At 37.8% G+C, this 18,119-nt stretch overlaps 1 protein-coding gene across 4 annotated transcripts in view; it reads left to right on the top strand.

The window, feature by feature from the left end:
• Positions 1–340: 340 nt before the first annotated feature.
• Positions 341–18,119, top strand: part of ITCH (itchy E3 ubiquitin protein ligase) — a 93,590-nt gene continuing 75,811 nt past the window's right edge. Inside the window, exons 1-2 of one of the 4 annotated variants that reach the window (XM_010975141.3) lie at positions 372–489; positions 4,408–4,485. The gene's annotated coding sequence lies outside the window, so the exon portion shown is untranslated. Of the gene's footprint in view, positions 534–4,407; positions 4,486–18,119 lie in introns of all 4 variants that reach the window. The other 3 variants (XM_010975142.3, XM_010975143.3, XM_010975144.3) reach the window with 3 other exon arrangements.

Here is an 18,119-nt window from a genome sequence, read left to right as displayed (position 1 = left end):
CTTCACCAGTAGCACACCAGAAAGCTTGTTAGAAATGCAAATATTACATCGTATCCCAGATCTGCTGAATTCGAAACTGTGGGGTTGGGCCCAGTAGTCTATAAGTTTTAACAAACCCTTCAGGTGATTCTAATGTACACTAGAGTTTGGGAATTGCAGCTACAGTCTTTAGGGGTCCTGGTGTGTGGCAGGGAGGGTTTCAAAAACAGAAACAAAAACAAAACCTAGAGCTACTGGGAGCAATCCAAGAGTCCCTCCCACCTAGGGGAGGGCAAACTCCGACCTGGCAGTGCTCACAAGCCTCTGCTAGCGTTTCGAGCCGATGGCTGGCAAGTGCGCAAGGCCTTCTGGGCTTGTAGTTCGGATCTCTCCCAAACTGGAGGCGCCTGCGCGTTGTCCGCCAACTCGGTCTGGTTGCTGTGGTCGGGGCTCGGGACCGGCTGCCATCTTAGTCAAGGGACTGGAGAGTCGCCGTCGCCCCGAGTCCCGGTAAAAACCCGCGGGCGGATTGGAGGCAGTTCTGGGGAGAGGAGGTATCTTGGATGAGGGTGTCTGAGGAGAACGAGGGTTGGAGGAGTGCGGCGCGCCGACCGGGACTCCGGAGGCAGGGCTGCTTCCTCTTCTCGGAGCCGGTGCCCGTGGGGGACACGGGGAGCTCGGGCAAGTGGCAGGGGACCGGCGGGGGGTGGGTCGGCCGGATGGCTGAGAGGCCACTGTTGGGCTCCGGCGTCCAGAGCCCCTCGCCTCTGGAGCGCCAAGTTGTGAGAGCGCTGGGCCGGGGCGGGCGCCGTCAGGGTCCGGCCCCGCGCCCCTCAGCCCCGCCCGGGGTCCACTCTCCCGCGGCCCGGCCTACGCGCGGGGCCCGGCAGCAGCGGCCGGCGTGGACGACGTGGCCCTGCAAGGGGCGGCGGCCGGGCCCACCTGCCACCCGGCTGGCTTTGCGGAGAATTTGTGGAGCTTTCCGTCGCGAGGGAGTGCCCAGCACAGCGGCTGCCTCCCCTTCTCTCTTCCATTCCCCTCCTCCCTCCATTGTCCCCCAGCGTGGTGGTCCCGGCCCCCGCGCCTTACTCGGCGCCCGTCGCCGCCCGGGCTCCGCCGGCGTCTCCCGGCGCAGAGTTTGCGGACGTGGAGCTGTCACTGCCCTTCTTCTGAGAGTGCCCTTTTACTTTAGCAGAGAGAAGAAAAAAGTAGTCGTGAACGTATTCTAAGGGTCGAAACATGATGAGGACATGACTTAATGGGGACTAAGGGGAAGAAGTCAAGTTTTCAGGTTTAGCTCCGGGATGTGGCTCAAAGAAACACAGGGTCTGGGCGCCCCAGGTAGACGTACGGCCTAAAGTTCGAGATGGAACCAGGTGAAATGGCAAACTACTCGAAATACGTGTTTTTGCAATAACAACTCAACTTGTTTTCTTGTTTATATTCGTATCTTAATCTTGTTAGATTTTCTGCCATTATTCTACAGCTTCGGTATACTTTTTTGGGAGAAGGGTGGGTAAGGGAGAGTGGGATTTTTCTTTGAAAGTTAACGAGGCACCGGAGCCAGCCGCCTATCATTGTATTTAGGAGTCTCCGCATCTATTACTCATATAATTAGATCTTAAGGAAGTACTAAAGGCAGTGTATCTCCACCTTCAAAATGGGCTAAGGATTTGTTTCTCAGCCGAAATAAAGTTCTCATGACGGATCTGGTGAGAACCTGCACTGTGTTTTCATAGGTTTACTCAAGGTACAATTACTTCATTTTTAAGATTTTTAAGTGAAGGTGGAAAGTCAACTACTTTTTTGAACAGTTGAATGTAAGTTTTTTTTTGGGTGTGAATCCAAAAGGAATTCCTTCATCTTCAACATGTGTCAAGTCAACAGATGTGATATGAAATAAACAAATGCAGGATACTTCTTCACTGTATTCTAGAGTAAATTATTTCTGCATTCTTTAAAGAAACATCTTTAGACTTACTGGAAGAGACAAACCAGTACTCCCCAAATCTGGCAATTAGAATAATAGGGGAACTTTTTTGAAAAGTAGAAATTCTGAGGTCTCATCTCCTGAGATTGATTTTGATGTTTGGGGCAGCCTTGACAAATTTATTTCTGAAACTTGCCTCAGGCAATTCTTATGGTCTTGGGAACCACTGAGGCAAATAATACTGTAAACAAACCAAAAAGTTTTGAGACGGAAAAGGAAGTAACTCGTTCTGTCTTGGTTGACCTGAGAAGGAGGAAGGGGAAGGACCTGCCCCTGGACCTAAGTTGGGTCCTAGGTGATGAGTAGGAGTGTGACTGGGATGGGGAAAGGGAAGGACAGAGCAGACCAAGGAAACACCTTAATGCTGTGTGTAAATGCAGAGGATTGTGGAAGAAAAAGGGAGCAAAGAGGGGGATGTGAAACCAGAAAGGTGATAGGAGGCAACTATATAAAAAGTTCTAAGTATAGTGCAAAAAAACTTGTTTTATATTGTTATCAATAGATACAGGTTTTTAAACAGGGAAGTGATATGAGTACATGTTTGTTTTAGAAAGATTGCTCTGGTGATAAGGTTGAGAGGATGGAAGAGTGGCTGTTGCAGAGGTCTAGGTGATAAGTGAAAAGGCTTGACCTTGTAGAGAGGCTGTGGGGAAGATCAAGGGATTGGATTTAGTTCTTGACTAGTGCAATATTGTTGCCCTGTTTTTGTATGACGATTTTTTTTAGTGCCAGTCTGGATAAAGGACTTTTTCTGTCAGAAGAACCCATTAGCAGATCTAAATAATACTGCCAGGTTATATATGTTAATGGTATCGGATAGTATCATTTATTAGCATCCTTGAAAAATTAGAACCAGGTCAGGTGCAGTTTGGAGGAGAATTTGGAGATTAGACTGAAATTTATGACTGTAGATACCATTGATCTAAGCTTGTTAGAATTGTTTTTCTCCCACCCTCAGAATCTTGGTATTATAATTTTTTTTTGTTTTTAAAGACGGTGGTTTTTTTGGGGGTGGGAAGGGAGGAGGTAACTAGGTTTATGTATTTATTTGTTATTTTTTTTAATGGATGTACTGGAGATTGAACCTAGGACCTCATGCATACTAAGCACACACTCTACCACTGAGCTATTCTTCCCCTCTCCCATTAGAATTTTAGAGTTGGAAGAGATTGCAGAGATTATCTAGTCCACAGTGGCAGATATTTTGTTTAATGGGCCAGCTTTCCTTTGAAGTAGCTGCCAGAAACCCTGTGTTGAGAAAGATTTTGGTCAGATGGGTTCTCTGGAGAAGTGAGTTATGATTGATTAGTGATGCCTCCTGTGGGCACAGTTATTTAGTGGGTGGTATATATGCCAGGTATGTGCTATTCTGAGCCTTGTCCAACCTGTTAGTTTTCTGTTTGTTAAAAAAAAGTCCTAAGCAAGTTAAATAATTTGTCTAAAACTAGCTAAGAATCAGAGCTAGAAGTAGAACCAAGTTTTGTAACTCTTAGGCTGTTGTTCTCCAGTGTGCTGAGATGAAAGTGTGCCACTAAAGAGCTTTTGGTATTAGACCAAAAGAAAAAAGTATTTCTAGCCTGTGCCTCTTGACTGTTTAGGCAAGAGTTTAACAAGGAACTTTGGCCCAGAAGTGAGTTTTGTTGGATTCATTCTGGCTTAAGAAATTTGTGTTAGTAGGAAGTAGTCACCTCCCCTGCCCCCCACTTCCTCAATTTTGGGTTTTGGGATTGGTTTCCTTTATATGAGTTAAAGCAAAAGTGTATAAAGTTTTTTTTCCTCCTCTATTTATAGCACTTAGACAAATTCTGGGCTCATAATAAGCGCTCAGTAAAGGCATGTTGATTTTTGTGGCTGTAAACGATACTGGCTTTGAGTCAATATAAATTAGCAAGCGAGAGGTTGCAGAATTGAATTGCAGCATTTCTCTGGTTGACAGGTCAGTCCTCAGTTAAAAATGTTTGGTTGGAAACTAGTCTCACTACTAGAAGTAGTTAACCAAAAGCTGCTGTTCTTGCCTCTATCCTCCTTCAGTCTGACAGCATTCTGTCCTTGAAGAACTGCTGCCAGCTCAGCTTTTTTTTTTTGTCTTTTCAGAACTGACTATGCTCAGATCCTTGAGGTGCTTTGTATTTTCTTATCCTAGGAGCTTCCAAGTTATAGAGACTGTCCTTAGCGTGACCCCAGTACGTAGAATATGTGTTTATATGGCTATCCTCATTTTGCCATGCAGCCATCATACTCAGATGGAGACCACCTCATACTATGTATGAGTCATTTTCCCCTCAACTCACCTTCTTATCCTGCTTGCTCCATCAAAAATTATCTATCCCATGAAACTTTTGAAAGGACATTGTGTTGTCAGATTTCCAAGGTCATCGCTGATCCAGTGTGTTTAACTATACGAATAATGTGTTAATGGACCCTCCCTCCCCTCTCAGGTAACATGCATGTAACAGTGGCCTTCTGGAGACAGCGCCTTAACCCAAAGAAGTGACTCCGAACGGTGAAAACTTCAGGTATAGTGGCATGTCTGTGAGGGAGACTGGGGGGCAGGCATGGTGCTGAGGGTGAGCCTTGGTCATATTAACTGCTGTAGGAAGGTATGGGGAGAGACCAGTGTTGATGCTGGTTACATCAGTTGATTGACGATATAGGCAGTTTCCGCTAGGATCTGAAACCCAAAGCTGCTTCTATTCTACAAGGATTAGCCTGTGAGCCACTTGGAATTCTTAATTTGGGTCCTCTGACTTCTGTGTTTTTCTAGCTTCGTTACACATTCACACACTTTTCCCACTTGTTCTTTTTATAAACATTTATCTCTGTAGACTTGTCAAGACATGTGCATGTATATAGTTTAAAAGTATAGGAATTAAAAAGAAGGCAATATAGTGCAGTGGGAAAAGAACAGAGAGCATGGAAAGGAAAGGTCTGGGTTCTGGTTTGATTCTGCTGTTGACAAACTCTGTTAGCAAATTATTTAATCTTGACCCAGTTAACATAGCTGTAAAATAGTAGTGCTGATTCCTACCTGCCTCCCTGGCATTGTTGTGAGGATCAAATAAAATAATCCATTAAAACTTTTGAGAAAAGTGAGTTCACAATTTAAGGCATAATCTAGAGAAGTTGGCAATAATAGTGAAAAATAAAACACAAGGACAGGACAGACTCACTTTAAAAGATCAAGCAAGAGAGAGAAAAATATCAGGAGAGAGAAAAGGAAGACTACTGGCTAAGAAAAAAAGTAAAGGATAGAAAAAGTCAAACAGTAAGAGAATAGGGAGTGAATGAAGTAGAGCACAGGAATTGGTAGGTGAGAAAGCTGACTAGGAAGAGAATGGTCCCTTTCATTTGCCTATCCCTAACCTTATTGTCATTGTCATTACCACTTCCCTTCACTTAAGTGTTCCATCCATACTTGGATTTGTATCTCCACTGTAAACATCAACATTTATTATTCATTCAACTGTGTGATCCTTTGTGTTCAGTTTGTATTTTTGTTAACTAATTGCCTTATAAATGCCAAGAGACCAAGGCTGTGATTTGCTTATTATGGTGTCTCAGACCAGTGCTATAATCCAATGTGCGCTTAATTTGTTCTTTTTTATAATTATGCAGAGAAGGGAGGGAGATGGTTGGGTGCTTTGCGAAAGATACTAGGAAAGGAAAAGACGAAAAGTAGATAAATAAGAGATGGTAAGCGGAAGAATTCTCAGGATAATGAAAGACATGGAAATTAAAAAAATACGTAGAACAAAAAAGAGATGGTGTTATCTGCAGTTAAAGGAACAAAGCAACTTTCATATCTTTAATGGTGATATACTACCTCCCAAAAAGTTGTGTACTGGCAAAGATCATTCTTCATACCAAATACCTTTAAAATATTTCTAAATGTATCCACTTCATCTTGAACTCATCTTTGTCAAAAGAGAACTAGTCCAACATACAGGAGCCTGGGTTCTAGCCTTGGTATTGTTACTTAAATTCTGTGAGCTGGACCAATCCACTTAAATCTGTAGACTTCATTACTTGTCTATTGAAAGTATGAACATGATGCTCTTTCAAGTTCTTTCTGGCTGGCTCTTTGATTATTCTTTGTGCCTCATATGCCGGCTCACTAATTTTTCAGGGCTTTGTTTATATCACAGTATAGGACTGGTCTCAGAAATATCTTATAATAAGACTTCATAATACCCAGTGCTTTATAAATGAGAAGCCATTTTAAGTTCTTCTTTAAACATTGGTGGAGAGACTTGTAGGAGACCTAAGTGTAGAATTGTTAAGTTTGTAATATTCAGCAAGCATTTATTGAGCCCCTGTTAGGCTAGGTTCCAAGGGGTGCTCTGTCTAAAGGATTTTGTGTTTTTTGTCAGGAAAACAAACTTGTTCACTAGTAACTGTTGTAAAAAGCAAAATGATAAATGCTGTAATAAGGGTTTCATTACGTTGCAATTTTGGATATTTGGATTTCTTAGTGTATATTCCATTAATATAGCTGAATATATGCCAAGCACTGCTTTGTGGGAGGCATTACTGGGACTCGTGATGGAAAAAACAGTGTCTGTCCTTGAGAAACTTACAGTTGTTTCCACATTTGCAAACTGTTTATCCTAATAGATATACCCTTCTGCCCCAGGAAAGAGAGGAAATTTTGTGCTTTATCATCACTTTATAGTTTTAAACTAAGAATTCATCTGCATATTGAGCTTCTCTTACTCCAGAAATAGTCTGATAACAAATATATGTGGTTTTATTGGATTTCCCAAACTTTCCTCTTTAAATTACAGAGAAATTTTTAAGACAAGGAAAAAAATCCAGAAATGCCATCTACATTTAGGTGAACTTTGGGTTGTTTCTTAGTCATTTGTGCAAAAAAGAGTAGGCTCTAAAATTTAGTCTTTTGAGTCTTTGTTCCAGACAGTCCATTCAGCTGGTCACAGAGGAAAGGATGGTAGTCTAAAGGAATCATATTGTAGGGGTTAACAGTGTATGCTGGAGTTAGATTGTCTGATTTTTGAATTTTGGTTTTACCATGTACTGGCATTATGACTTGGCTAAGTTGCTTAACTTCTTTGTGCCTTAGTTTCCTCATCTGTAAATTGGCAATAATAATAGCATATACCCATAGGGTTGTGTGGATTAAATGAAATAATGTATTTTTGCATGAACAATAGTTGTCTCAAAATAAGCATGAAATGTTAATTACCATTATTATGTTGTTACCATTGTTGTTGTCATTATCACATTATCATCATCACCAACCTTGTCTTTCTTAAAATTATCATCTCAATTTATAAATTCATTCAGTAAATTTATCCAGGGTGAGCACCATGAAATCAGATGCCTACAAGGGCTAGATGAATATTTTGAGTAGTATAGCTAGATCAGATTGAGACTTAAGTGAATTAGGGAATTCATGTCATTGCAGTGGTACAGCTGTTACACAGCTTTGGCTTACTTTTTTTTTTTAAATTGAGGTGAAACTCATCATTTTAAAATAGATAATTCAGTCTGTGTCACTTGTTCTAGAGGTGTGTGTAGACAGAGTGTGGCCTGAACATCTTTTTCTAAAGAGAAGCTAGAATTCCAGATTTTGTGGGAAATTTTTATTTTTAAATGTTGGCAACTTAATGAATTCATAAAAACTCTGTGGGCCAAACAAATCACCACTGTGGACAGATTTGTCTTGTTGGTTGCTGCTCTGCATCCTCAGATCTGGGGCTTGACTTTTTGCAGCATAACTTGTGTTCCCTGCCCTTTGGGAAGAAAGTTCTTACCCACATAGAGATTTTAAAAGTAAGCAATACCTTACAGCAGTCTAGGGCTGAATGAGGGGTATACAGAATAATTATTAAGGCAAAGAGGACGAGAGAAGTTAAGATTGGGTTTCAGAATGGGCAAAACTGTAGAGGCAGGAATGGACTTGTGACAGTGCAAGTGCAGTGAACAGATAGTTGGAATTTAGATTAGTCTGAAGAGAGTTTGTGTGAGTCTGGTAAGAAGATAAAGTTAGGAAAAATTAAGAGACCAGTGATGGCAGAAAAGTTTCTATTCCTTTTTAGGTTCTTTGGCTGGTCTAATAATAAAGACAGATTAATAGGAGAGAGACAGATTGATTTCTTAAGTATAGTACAGGAATCCCATTAAAGTATGAGACTCAAAGGGCAGCCAAATAATAGAGGTTTATTTTATGTAAACATTCTGAGCTAAGGAAAGGGGTAAGTGTCTGGGGATACAAAGGGAAGGAAGAGGCCTTTCACTGGAAGAGGAGAGATATTTGGAAAACAAAGGTTGCCCTATAATACAGCTAAGTTTCTTAGATAAAAAGATATGTCTGGTAATAGTTCTCTTCGGGTAGAGGCCTCCTTTCCAATGTAAATTTAGGCAGTTGAGGGGGTAGGTAAAGAGCTTTTCCCGAATCTGTTGGCTTTTGACTGTCTTCAGTGCAAAATAATCCTTATGCCCAAAGTGGCACATTTTGGGGTGACAAATTCTGCTCCCCTTCACCAGCTTTCTTATTTTGAGATAAACTTGAGTCCTATTGAATGACAGGATGAAATGATATTTTATGAAGATTTGTTGGGTAGTATTGAGTTCTCCAGTATTAGTAGGTTTGGTAGGGTTTGAAGGCAGGGAGGCCAGGCTAGGGAGGTGGTAGTGGGAATGGAAGAGGAGGGACAAAAGCTTGTATTTGGGTCACCCTGTAACAATGGGACCCTGCAGTAAAGAGGGCACATTTTGAAAGCTTTTCCCCTATTCTTTCTTCTGTAAAAACTAGCGTATGCAAAGGTAATAGTTAAGAGGGTATCCCTTTTTTTCATGTTGGAATGTGGATCTTTGTTACTCTCAGCCCCAGAGCCCTCCTTAATGATCGATAACATAGTCTTATGATTTCCTAGCTTGGGTAAGAAGAATAGAAAGAAAAGGAAAAATCGAAGTAATTCAACTGCTTATCACATTTCTAGTTTCAGATTTTTGGTGATCTCAGTTAAGCTCTGATAAATATCTGTAGACTTAATTTATACGTGGAATTTTTGTATTTGCCAAGGTTTGGAAGCACTGACAGTTTTTTCATGGAAAAGATGTAGAATTTCGTTGCAGAAACTTGGCATAATAATTAACTCATGATTCAGAATGTTTAATGAAACTTATAAATGTAGAAAGGTGGAATGTGTTTATTCTGTATAACCTGAGAAAGTGATTTTTAGGATTTAATTTTCACCAGGTCTTTTGTTCTGTTTATATGTTCTCATTAACATTTTCTTGACATAAACAGTAAAATTATTCCTTATTCTTGACTAAAATGCGAAATGTAGTTATTGTAAGTAGTCTTTTTAGTAAGTAAGCTGAATATTGTTAGATATACCCTGAGTATTAAGAATATTTCAGATGTAGCAACATTTCCTTTATTGATGAATAAGAATACTGAACTGAGCCTCTGAAAATTATACAAAGTTGCTGCCATCATAGAGATATAGCAACAGCTTCAAACTGAGCTAAATCTAAATCTCATTTAATGGAGAAGGGATTTGGGGTTTTTGTTTTTGTTTTTGTTTTGTTTTTTTAAACTTTTGAAGCCTGGTCTAACCTAGTTTTGGGGGTTCATTTGTTCTGAAAATTAAAAGGGGATTTTAGGTGGTTCATTTAATTATAGGTCTGCTTTGGAAGGAAAGGAACATGGAAGAGGGATTAGCTGCATTTACTCCTAAAGAAAATTAGTAATCAAAGGGAAATGTTAGATTATCTTTTTTTTTCTTAAATTTTTGGGAGGAAAGATAGTTACTATAGGTCTTAATTAAAAACTATATTCTATATATATTAAAACGTGCAGAACCTATCTACTGCTGCTTTTCATTGACCAGAATGTTGCTGACATTTATTTGCTGTCATTTGCTCTCCTTTTGTCTTTGCCCTTCAGGGTTTAAACTTTTTTCCTTTATTTCATTTTGCTCGGGTTTTGGGAGGGTATGGAGGTGTAGTGTGTCTGTTCAGTCTGCCCTGTTAGTTGATTTTACTATACAAAATGATGTGTTCATTTCTAAGGGCAAAGAAAATAATGAACTTATCTGTCCTGATTATTTTTGGTTGTTTGTTTCTTATAGTGGTAAAACAGACATAATGTAAAATTTACAGTTTTAACAATTTTTAAGTGTTCTGTTTAGTGACCTTAAATTCATTCACATTGTTGTGCAGGTAATACCACTATGTATCTCCAGAACTTCTTCATCCCAAACTGAGACTCTGTACCTGTTATTAGACAGTAACTCACCATTCCCTTTTCCTGATAACCACCATGCTACTTTCTGTCTCTGTATAGAATTTGACTATTCTAAGTGACATTGTACAATATTTGTCCTTTGTGTCTGGCTTATTTAACTTAGCATAATTTCTTCAAATTTCATGTTGTAGCATGTTCCAGAATTTCATTCCTTTTTACAGGCTGAATAATCCATTTTATATGTATACCACATTTTGTTTCTCAGTTTACCTATTGATGGACACTTGGGTTGCGTTTTGCCTCTTGTAAATATTGATGCTATGACTGTGGCCGTACAAATGTCTGTTCTAGTCTCTCCTTTCAGTACTTTGGTGTATTCCCAGAAGTGGAATTGGTGGACCACATAGTAATTCCATGTTTAATTTTTTTTTAACATTTTTTTATTGAGTAATAGTCATTTTACAATGTTGTGTCAAGTTCCAATGTAGAGCACAATTTTTCAGTTATACATAACATACATACATTCATTGTCACACATTTTTTTTTCACTGTGAGCTACCACAAGATCTTGTATATATTTCCCTGTGCTATATAGTATAATCTTGTTTATCTATTCTACATTTTGAAATCATGTTTAATTTTTTGAGGATCCACCATACTGTTTTCGGCAGCATCTATACTGTTTTACGTTCCTACCAGCAGTGCACAAGAGTTCCAGTTTTCTACACTCATGCCAACATTTCATTTTTCTTTTCTTTTTTCTTGTTTTCCTTTCTTTCCTCCTTCCTTCAAGGATAGTCATCCTAATGGGAGAAGTGGTATCTCATTGTGATTTTGATTTGCGTTTCTCTAGATTAGTGATATTGAATGTCTTTTCATGTGCTCATTGGCTGTTTGTATATCTTCTTTGGAGAATTGTCCAAAGTTCTTTGCCCATTTTTTAATTATGTTGTGTGGCCTTTTTGGTGTCTTAATTATTTTGTAGGCTGATGCCCACATCTTCTGGGTCTCTTGTTGTTCCTCCTTCTTTACTACTGTTGCCAAAGCAGCTAGAACCGTTCTCTAATATAGTTCCTCTTGTCCCTCTAATATAGTCCTAAATGTTTGAAAGGTTAAAAGTAGTGCTTTCTGGAAAGGTGAAGGTTGGTTGGGGCAGGACCTTTATTATGTTTTTCTCTAGTTTTGGAATTCTCTGTTCTCTTTTAAACATTTACTTGGTGGGGTAAACATTTGTAAAGGATTAAGCTATTAAGCAAAGAAGGCCCTGTGTCATCTAAATTTCATTTTGAAGAAGGAAAATGTAGGATTTTATGAAAGAATTTTGGCTCTTACAGGGCCTACTCTTGTTACTGTTTGCCTAAGAAAATACAAGTCAGCCTGAGGAATCCAGACAAAAGGTTTACCTTTTGTAATTCTGAAGGGAAGAAAATGTTTTAATCATTTCAGTGATTCACTTACTTGATTTTCTGTGATGATTTTGAATTTCTTATTTTGAGACTGTGCTATTTGTTAGGATTTTTTGTTTTTATTCAAGAGGGATTTGGAAGTGGTCCTAGACTCTATATATTTTAATAATTGTGAAAAGGACCAAACTGAGTAAGTTCACATACAGCAATGACATAAGTATATTTTTAAAAATTTGTTTCCCTGTTTTTTTGTTTTTGGCTCTTTTGTGGAACTGTGGTTTTAAATCATGAAATTATTGAGCAAGGCTAGAGATCTCAGTTTTGGGTTGCATTTTCTGTTCTAACCTTGGACAATCCATTTTGATTAATAAGAGTTCCTTGTGAACTCTAGATATGTCCTTTATCGGATATGCATTGCATTTTACAGATACATTCTCCCTGCCTTTTGCTTGTCTTTTCATTTTCTCAATGTCTTTTGAAGAGTAGAAGTTCCTAATTTTAATGAGGCTTAATTTTTTCAATTTTTTCTTTTACGGATAGTACTTTTGGCGTCATACCTAAGAACTCTGCCTAACTGGGCAATCCATTTAACTTTTTTGGATTTCCATTTGTGTATCTGTGAGAACAAATAAGATGTGTGTAGTGTTTTGCCTTCTTTGATACGATATTTTTATTCAGTTCCTTTTAGGATTCAGTCAAAGTAGAGGAGGTAGTCTTGGAATAGAATACTAAGGTGAAAATCTGCAGACCCAAATTGGAGTGTAGAATTTGTTTCTGCTTTCATGAATAAGTGGTAGTTTGTTTCCCTTCTCCCAGTATTTAGGGCTTTTGGAAGTACATGATTCTTTTTCTGATTTTTTTCCCTCTGGGTTTTTAATACAATCTCAAAAATGAGTTTTGACTTCTTTTAATAAAAATGCATGAATTTGTTTATAAATTATAGACGTTACTCAGTAACTCATTAGTATTGAAATCTAAATAGTTCTTAAATACTGTATAAAAATGATCTGAGAAAGATGTGCTGGAAGGATAGGGATGGTGGCTATCTAGGGTCTTATATTTTGAGGAGAATTAATGGGTTTTAAGAGATGATCAGAAACAAAAGAGTTTCTTGGGAGCCAGGAAATTCAATTTTATATTTAAGTAGGCTGTATAATTTCACACAAGTGTTGTTTGCAAAAGAGAACAGTATTTATAGTAGCACAACAGTAGCTATATTTATTGTGGCATGTAACATCCTTTAAACTCTAGCAGTAAATAGTCAATCAAAGCCAGGACACAACTAGTGATAGTAGTTAATATTAAAATGTTCATCAGAAAACCTTGGGGAGAACAGAGAGAAAATTGCCTTCTAGAATGCTGGGTACAGAGTTCAAACCAGCAAATGAATGCTACAAGTTCTGATTTTGGTTCAGGTTTCCTTAAGCTCTTTCATTGTATCAAACTTGAAAGTTGTACCTTCCTGTTTTTCTCTTTGAATAAGATAACTGCCTTTTTATGTATATGCTTTAGAATCCATACTGGATTTCCCTTTGGTTGGAAAATGTGAAAGAACTTTGAATGATCTGAGATCATTACATGATGTTCAGAGCCAAGGCGTCACTGTTGTGGGGGGAGAGAGGATGGTCCACATCCTGCCTTCCTCTCCAGTAAATAGGAAATTTTCTTCCCCATCATAAGTGGGTTTGAATTCATTTCCTCTTCTTTTGTTGAGAAATTAAGTTATGGAAATGAATATTTACCTTCTACCCCAACCCAAAGAACTCTTATCCTCTCTGGTATTACCCTTGTCAACTAATATATCAAGGCCAGCTCCTTTGCTCTCCTTTGGAGAATGGGATCTAAACATCGCTCCTTAGTCTCTGCTAGGGTGGCCCCAGTGAACCAGAATTTGTTTTTAACCTAGCTGAGTAGTATGGCTACTGGTTGCATACACAAGAGTTACTACTAACTCCGTGGTTCCACTTCCAGCTGGATTGAAGGCAGTCACTAGTAGTGACTGGTGAATGAAGACAGATTTTTCAAAACAAGTCCTTTGGTATGCCACTGTTTCATTTGGGAACATGGCTGAGTGGCCCTATCCACAGGAGACTACTCAGTATTTACAGTTACCATGTATGCTTCTGTATTTTAGTAAGGCTCTTTGAGAGTTTTGCTTCATTTGGTTTTAGTTCTCTGAATACCACTGTGTACTTTAGCTGTTTGAACTCTGTACTTTCTGCTTCAACAAGCAGTTTTTTTCCTTATTGGTTTTGTGTGTTCTCTGAAATATCTTTTTGGTGGCTTCTTTTAAGAAATTCTAGGCTTATGTGAAATTATTGAAAGGTTTTCTAGGTCAAAATAGACATGGCCTATAAAAATAGCTGATTATGTTGGGTATGTTATTTCTGAAAATAAACCAGACAAACTCCATAATACCTTGGCTGTTTAATAATTTATCTATAAATAGGATATGTATTTTAAAATAAGGCTAGAAATGTAGTTTGTTTGTTGCTTATGGGACAGGGTGTTACTGAAATAATCTTGTGAAATGTGTCTATCTCTTTCCACATTTTTCTTTCCACTGCCTTTCAGGAAGATGTTAAGGTTAGTTTTTACTGCTGGCAATGTTTTAGCACCTTCTTTTTACATTAGACGTTCTGTCACATTTTTCTAGTGTGATAGTAAACATTACTTAAAATAAATGATGTAAAAGTATTAGGAATTGACCCTATTTTAAGTTTCTTTGTAAGTGACTAATAGGTAGTAGATATTTTAATATGGTGCTAGATCTTAGATTCATACTGATACCTTCCGTGGTTCAAGTTACAGTAGTTTAGTAGGTGAAGATACAGACTCTACACCACTATATTTGATTGTGAAAGATTTTTTAAAAATCATGTGAAAAATCAGTTGTTTTCCATGGGAAATTCATGTAGAGTCATCTATCTTCGTCTCTGTATCTTACAAATTTTAAAGCTGTCGATGGAGGCAGTGTTGAAACTGGCTTTAGAAATTGAGTGTTAGGAGGAGGTTAGAGGAGGTGAAAGAAGAATAAATTATAAAATGAAAGGAACATTTAAAAAGATAAGTTAATCTAGCAGTGAGGTATGGAGGTAGAAGGGAGATGCTAGACAGGAAGGATGGGTCCTGGACCCCAAGATACTCCTCAAGCAGGGGATCTGATGTCAGTTTTTTGTTGTTGTTGTTTTCTCTTTTTATTGTAGAAGCTAGATTAAGAGCAATTTTTTTTTTTTTTTTGGTCATTCACATTGGGAATACTCTTTGTAGTCAGGTTTGTTGAACTGTAACTCACACGTAGCAAAATGCATCCTTTTCAGGTATCAGGTCTTTGAATTTTGACAAACACTTGGAGTCTTTACTTGTGCTTTTTTGTAGTCATTCATCTCTCCCCAAACCCATCCCCTAGGAAGCACTGATGTATTTCCTGTCCCAATAGCTTTGCTTTTTCTAGAGTGTCATGTGAATAGAATCATAGGGTATACTAATTTTGTAGGACTGCCATAACAAATTGCCATAAACTGGGTAGTTTAAAACAGTAGAACTTTATTCTTCATAGTTAAGGAGTCCAAAAGGCCAAAATAACGTGTCAGTAGAATTGGAACCTCTCAGAGGGAGAATCTGTTCTATGCCTCTCTCCTAGCTTCTGATGGTTGCTTGCAATCCTTGGCATTCCTTGGCTTGTGTGTACATCTTTCCAGTCTCTGCCTACATCTTCATCTTGATTCCGTATAACTTCATCTTAACTTGATAAACTCTGTGAAGACCTTATAAAACCAAATAAAGTCACATTCTGGATTCTAGGTAGATGTGAATTTTATGGGAGACATTGTTCAACCCAGTACATAGTATATGTAGCCTTCTACATTTTTTTATTAACGTTTTAAATGTTCTTAAAATTCATAATACAGATCCAGCAATTCCACTCCTGGTCATATATCTGGAGAAAACTAAACAGAAAAGACACATACACCCCAATGTTCATAGCAGCACTTTTTACAATAACCAAGGCATGGAAGCAACCTAAATGTCCATTGACAGATGAATGAATAAAGAAAATATGATATAGTATGCAATGGAACACTATTCAGCCATAAAAAGGAATGAAATAATGTCATTTGCAGCAACATGGATGGACGTAGAGGTTATCTTACTAAGTGAAGTAAGTCAAAGAAAGACAAACATCACATGATATCACTTACATGTGGAATCTTAAAAAAATGGCACAAATGAACTTATTTATAAAATAGAAAGAGAAAACAAACTTAACGGTTACGGGGGAGAGGGGTGAGGAGGGGATAAATTGGGAGTTTGGGATTGGCTGATGCAGACTACTATGTACAAAATAGATAAAACAACAAAGTCTTATAATATAGCACAGGGAACTATATTCAATGGCTTGTAGTAACCTGTAATGAAAAAGAATATGTGTATATGTGTGTGTGTGTATGTATATACATACATACAAACATACATACAAATAAATAAAAAAACAAATAAATAAAACTGAATCAGTATGCTGTTACCAGAAACTAATACAACATTGTAAATCAAAAAATAAAAAATCAAAAAAAATTTATCATACAATAAAACTGGCATTTTTGGGGGTTGCACAGTTATATGAATTTTAACACATTGATTCTTATAACTAACACCACAATCAGGATACAATTCATCACACCAGAAATCCTTGTGCTGCATTTTTTTGTAGTCAATCCACCCTCAGCTCTTAACCCCTGGCGGCCACAAATTGGTTCTCTGTTCTTTTAGTTTTGTCTTTTGGAGACTGTTACATAAATGCAATAGTACATACGTAAACTTTTTGAGACAGTTTCACTCAGTGTGATGCCTGTGAGATTCATCCAAGTTGTTGCATGTTCCTTTTTTTCTTTTTCTTTTTTTTTTTGGTGAGTAGTATTCCAATGTATGAATGTACCCTAATGAGGGAGATTGGGTTGTTTCACATTATTGGCAACTATGAATAGAGCTAATATAAACATTCCTATACAGATTTTATATGGACATAATGTTTTTATTTCCCTAGGCAGGGTTTCTCAATCTTGGCACTGTGCCATGTTGGGCTGGATAATTCTTTGTTGTGGAGGACTGTCCTATATATTGTAGGATGTTTAGCAACATTCCTGGCTTTTGCCCATTAGGTAACAGTAGCAACTCCCTGCTTCTCACACTGCCACTGTTAAATTAAAAAAAAAAGAATCTGAGAGGACAAAGTAGTCTCTGATTGAGAACCTCCACACTAAGGCAAATACCTAAGAATGGGGTAAGAATGGAGTTGTTAGGTCGTCTGATAAATGTGTTAAACTTTATAAATGGTCAGAATGTCCACATTGTCTGTACCATTTTGCATTTCAGCCGGCAGTATATGAGGACGCTTAGCATCCTTATCAGTATTAGCAATATTTTCTTTTTTAATCATTCTAATAAGAGTGTTATGGTATCTGATTGTGATGGGATACTTTATAATTTAAAAGAAATCAGTTCTGTATTTTGAAAAAATCAAATCTATAGAAAAGTTGAAAAAAATAGTACAGTGAATACCTGTAAACACCTTGCCTATATTGACCAGTTAATAACCTCTTGCCACATTTACTTTCTTTTTCTAGATAGATGTACTTTCAGTTTTGCTGAACTACAAGGAAGTCATTTGCAGCCATTATGATATGGCCCCTAAACACTTTTGCATTACTTCTTCCAAGAAAAAGGATATTTTCCTATGTAACCAAATAGTATGTGTTAACACTTTGAAGAAAATTAACAATTTGAAAATGTCATCTATTATTCATATTCATATTTTCCCAGTTGTCACCAAAAGTTTTTTTGTCCCCAGATCTAGGATCTAATCAAGGGTCACACATTTTGTTGTTTTGCCTCTTTAGCGTCTTGATCTTGAACAGTCCTCTTGCCTTTTTAGATTTTCAAGTTTAATTTTTTTCAACATCCAGGCCAGTTGACTTGTATAGTGTCATGTATTTTGGTTATAATTATTTCCTTACTATTAGATTCAAGTTAAACATTTTTGGGGCAAGAATACTAGTCTAGGTCATATTCTGTACTGTTTTTTTTTTTTTTTCCCCTTCATTGTATCAGGAGACACAGTAATGGCAGGTTGTCATGCTAAATGGTGTTGGTAAGTTTATTTACTTGGTTAGTGTGATACTGTCAGCTTTCTATTATAATAGTATACATTTCCCTTTGTAATTAATAAAATGTGTGGTAGTACTCTGAGACCATATAAATCATAAATACCTGTTTTCTCATCTTTTATACATTGGTTTTACTATTTTATTAGTTATCTGTTGGTACATAGAAATTATCCCAAAATGTAGCTACTTAAAATAACAAAAACTTTTTGTTTTACATAGTTTCTGTGGGACAGAAATTCAAAAATGGCATACATAGCTGGATGGTTCTGACCCTGGGTCTCTTGAGGTCATAGTCAAGATATTGACTGAAGGCTACTGGGGCTGGAGGATCAGCCTCTAAGATGTCTTTCTTACTTGGCTGGCAG

The sequence above is a fragment of the Camelus dromedarius genome, chromosome 18 (genome assembly GCF_036321535.1).
Source record: "Camelus dromedarius isolate mCamDro1 chromosome 18, mCamDro1.pat, whole genome shotgun sequence".
NCBI classification, from domain to species: Eukaryota; Metazoa; Chordata; class Mammalia; order Artiodactyla; family Camelidae; genus Camelus; species Camelus dromedarius.
The sequence above is the reverse complement of the archived record's forward strand: the minus strand, read 5'-3'. Positions and strand labels throughout refer to the sequence as shown.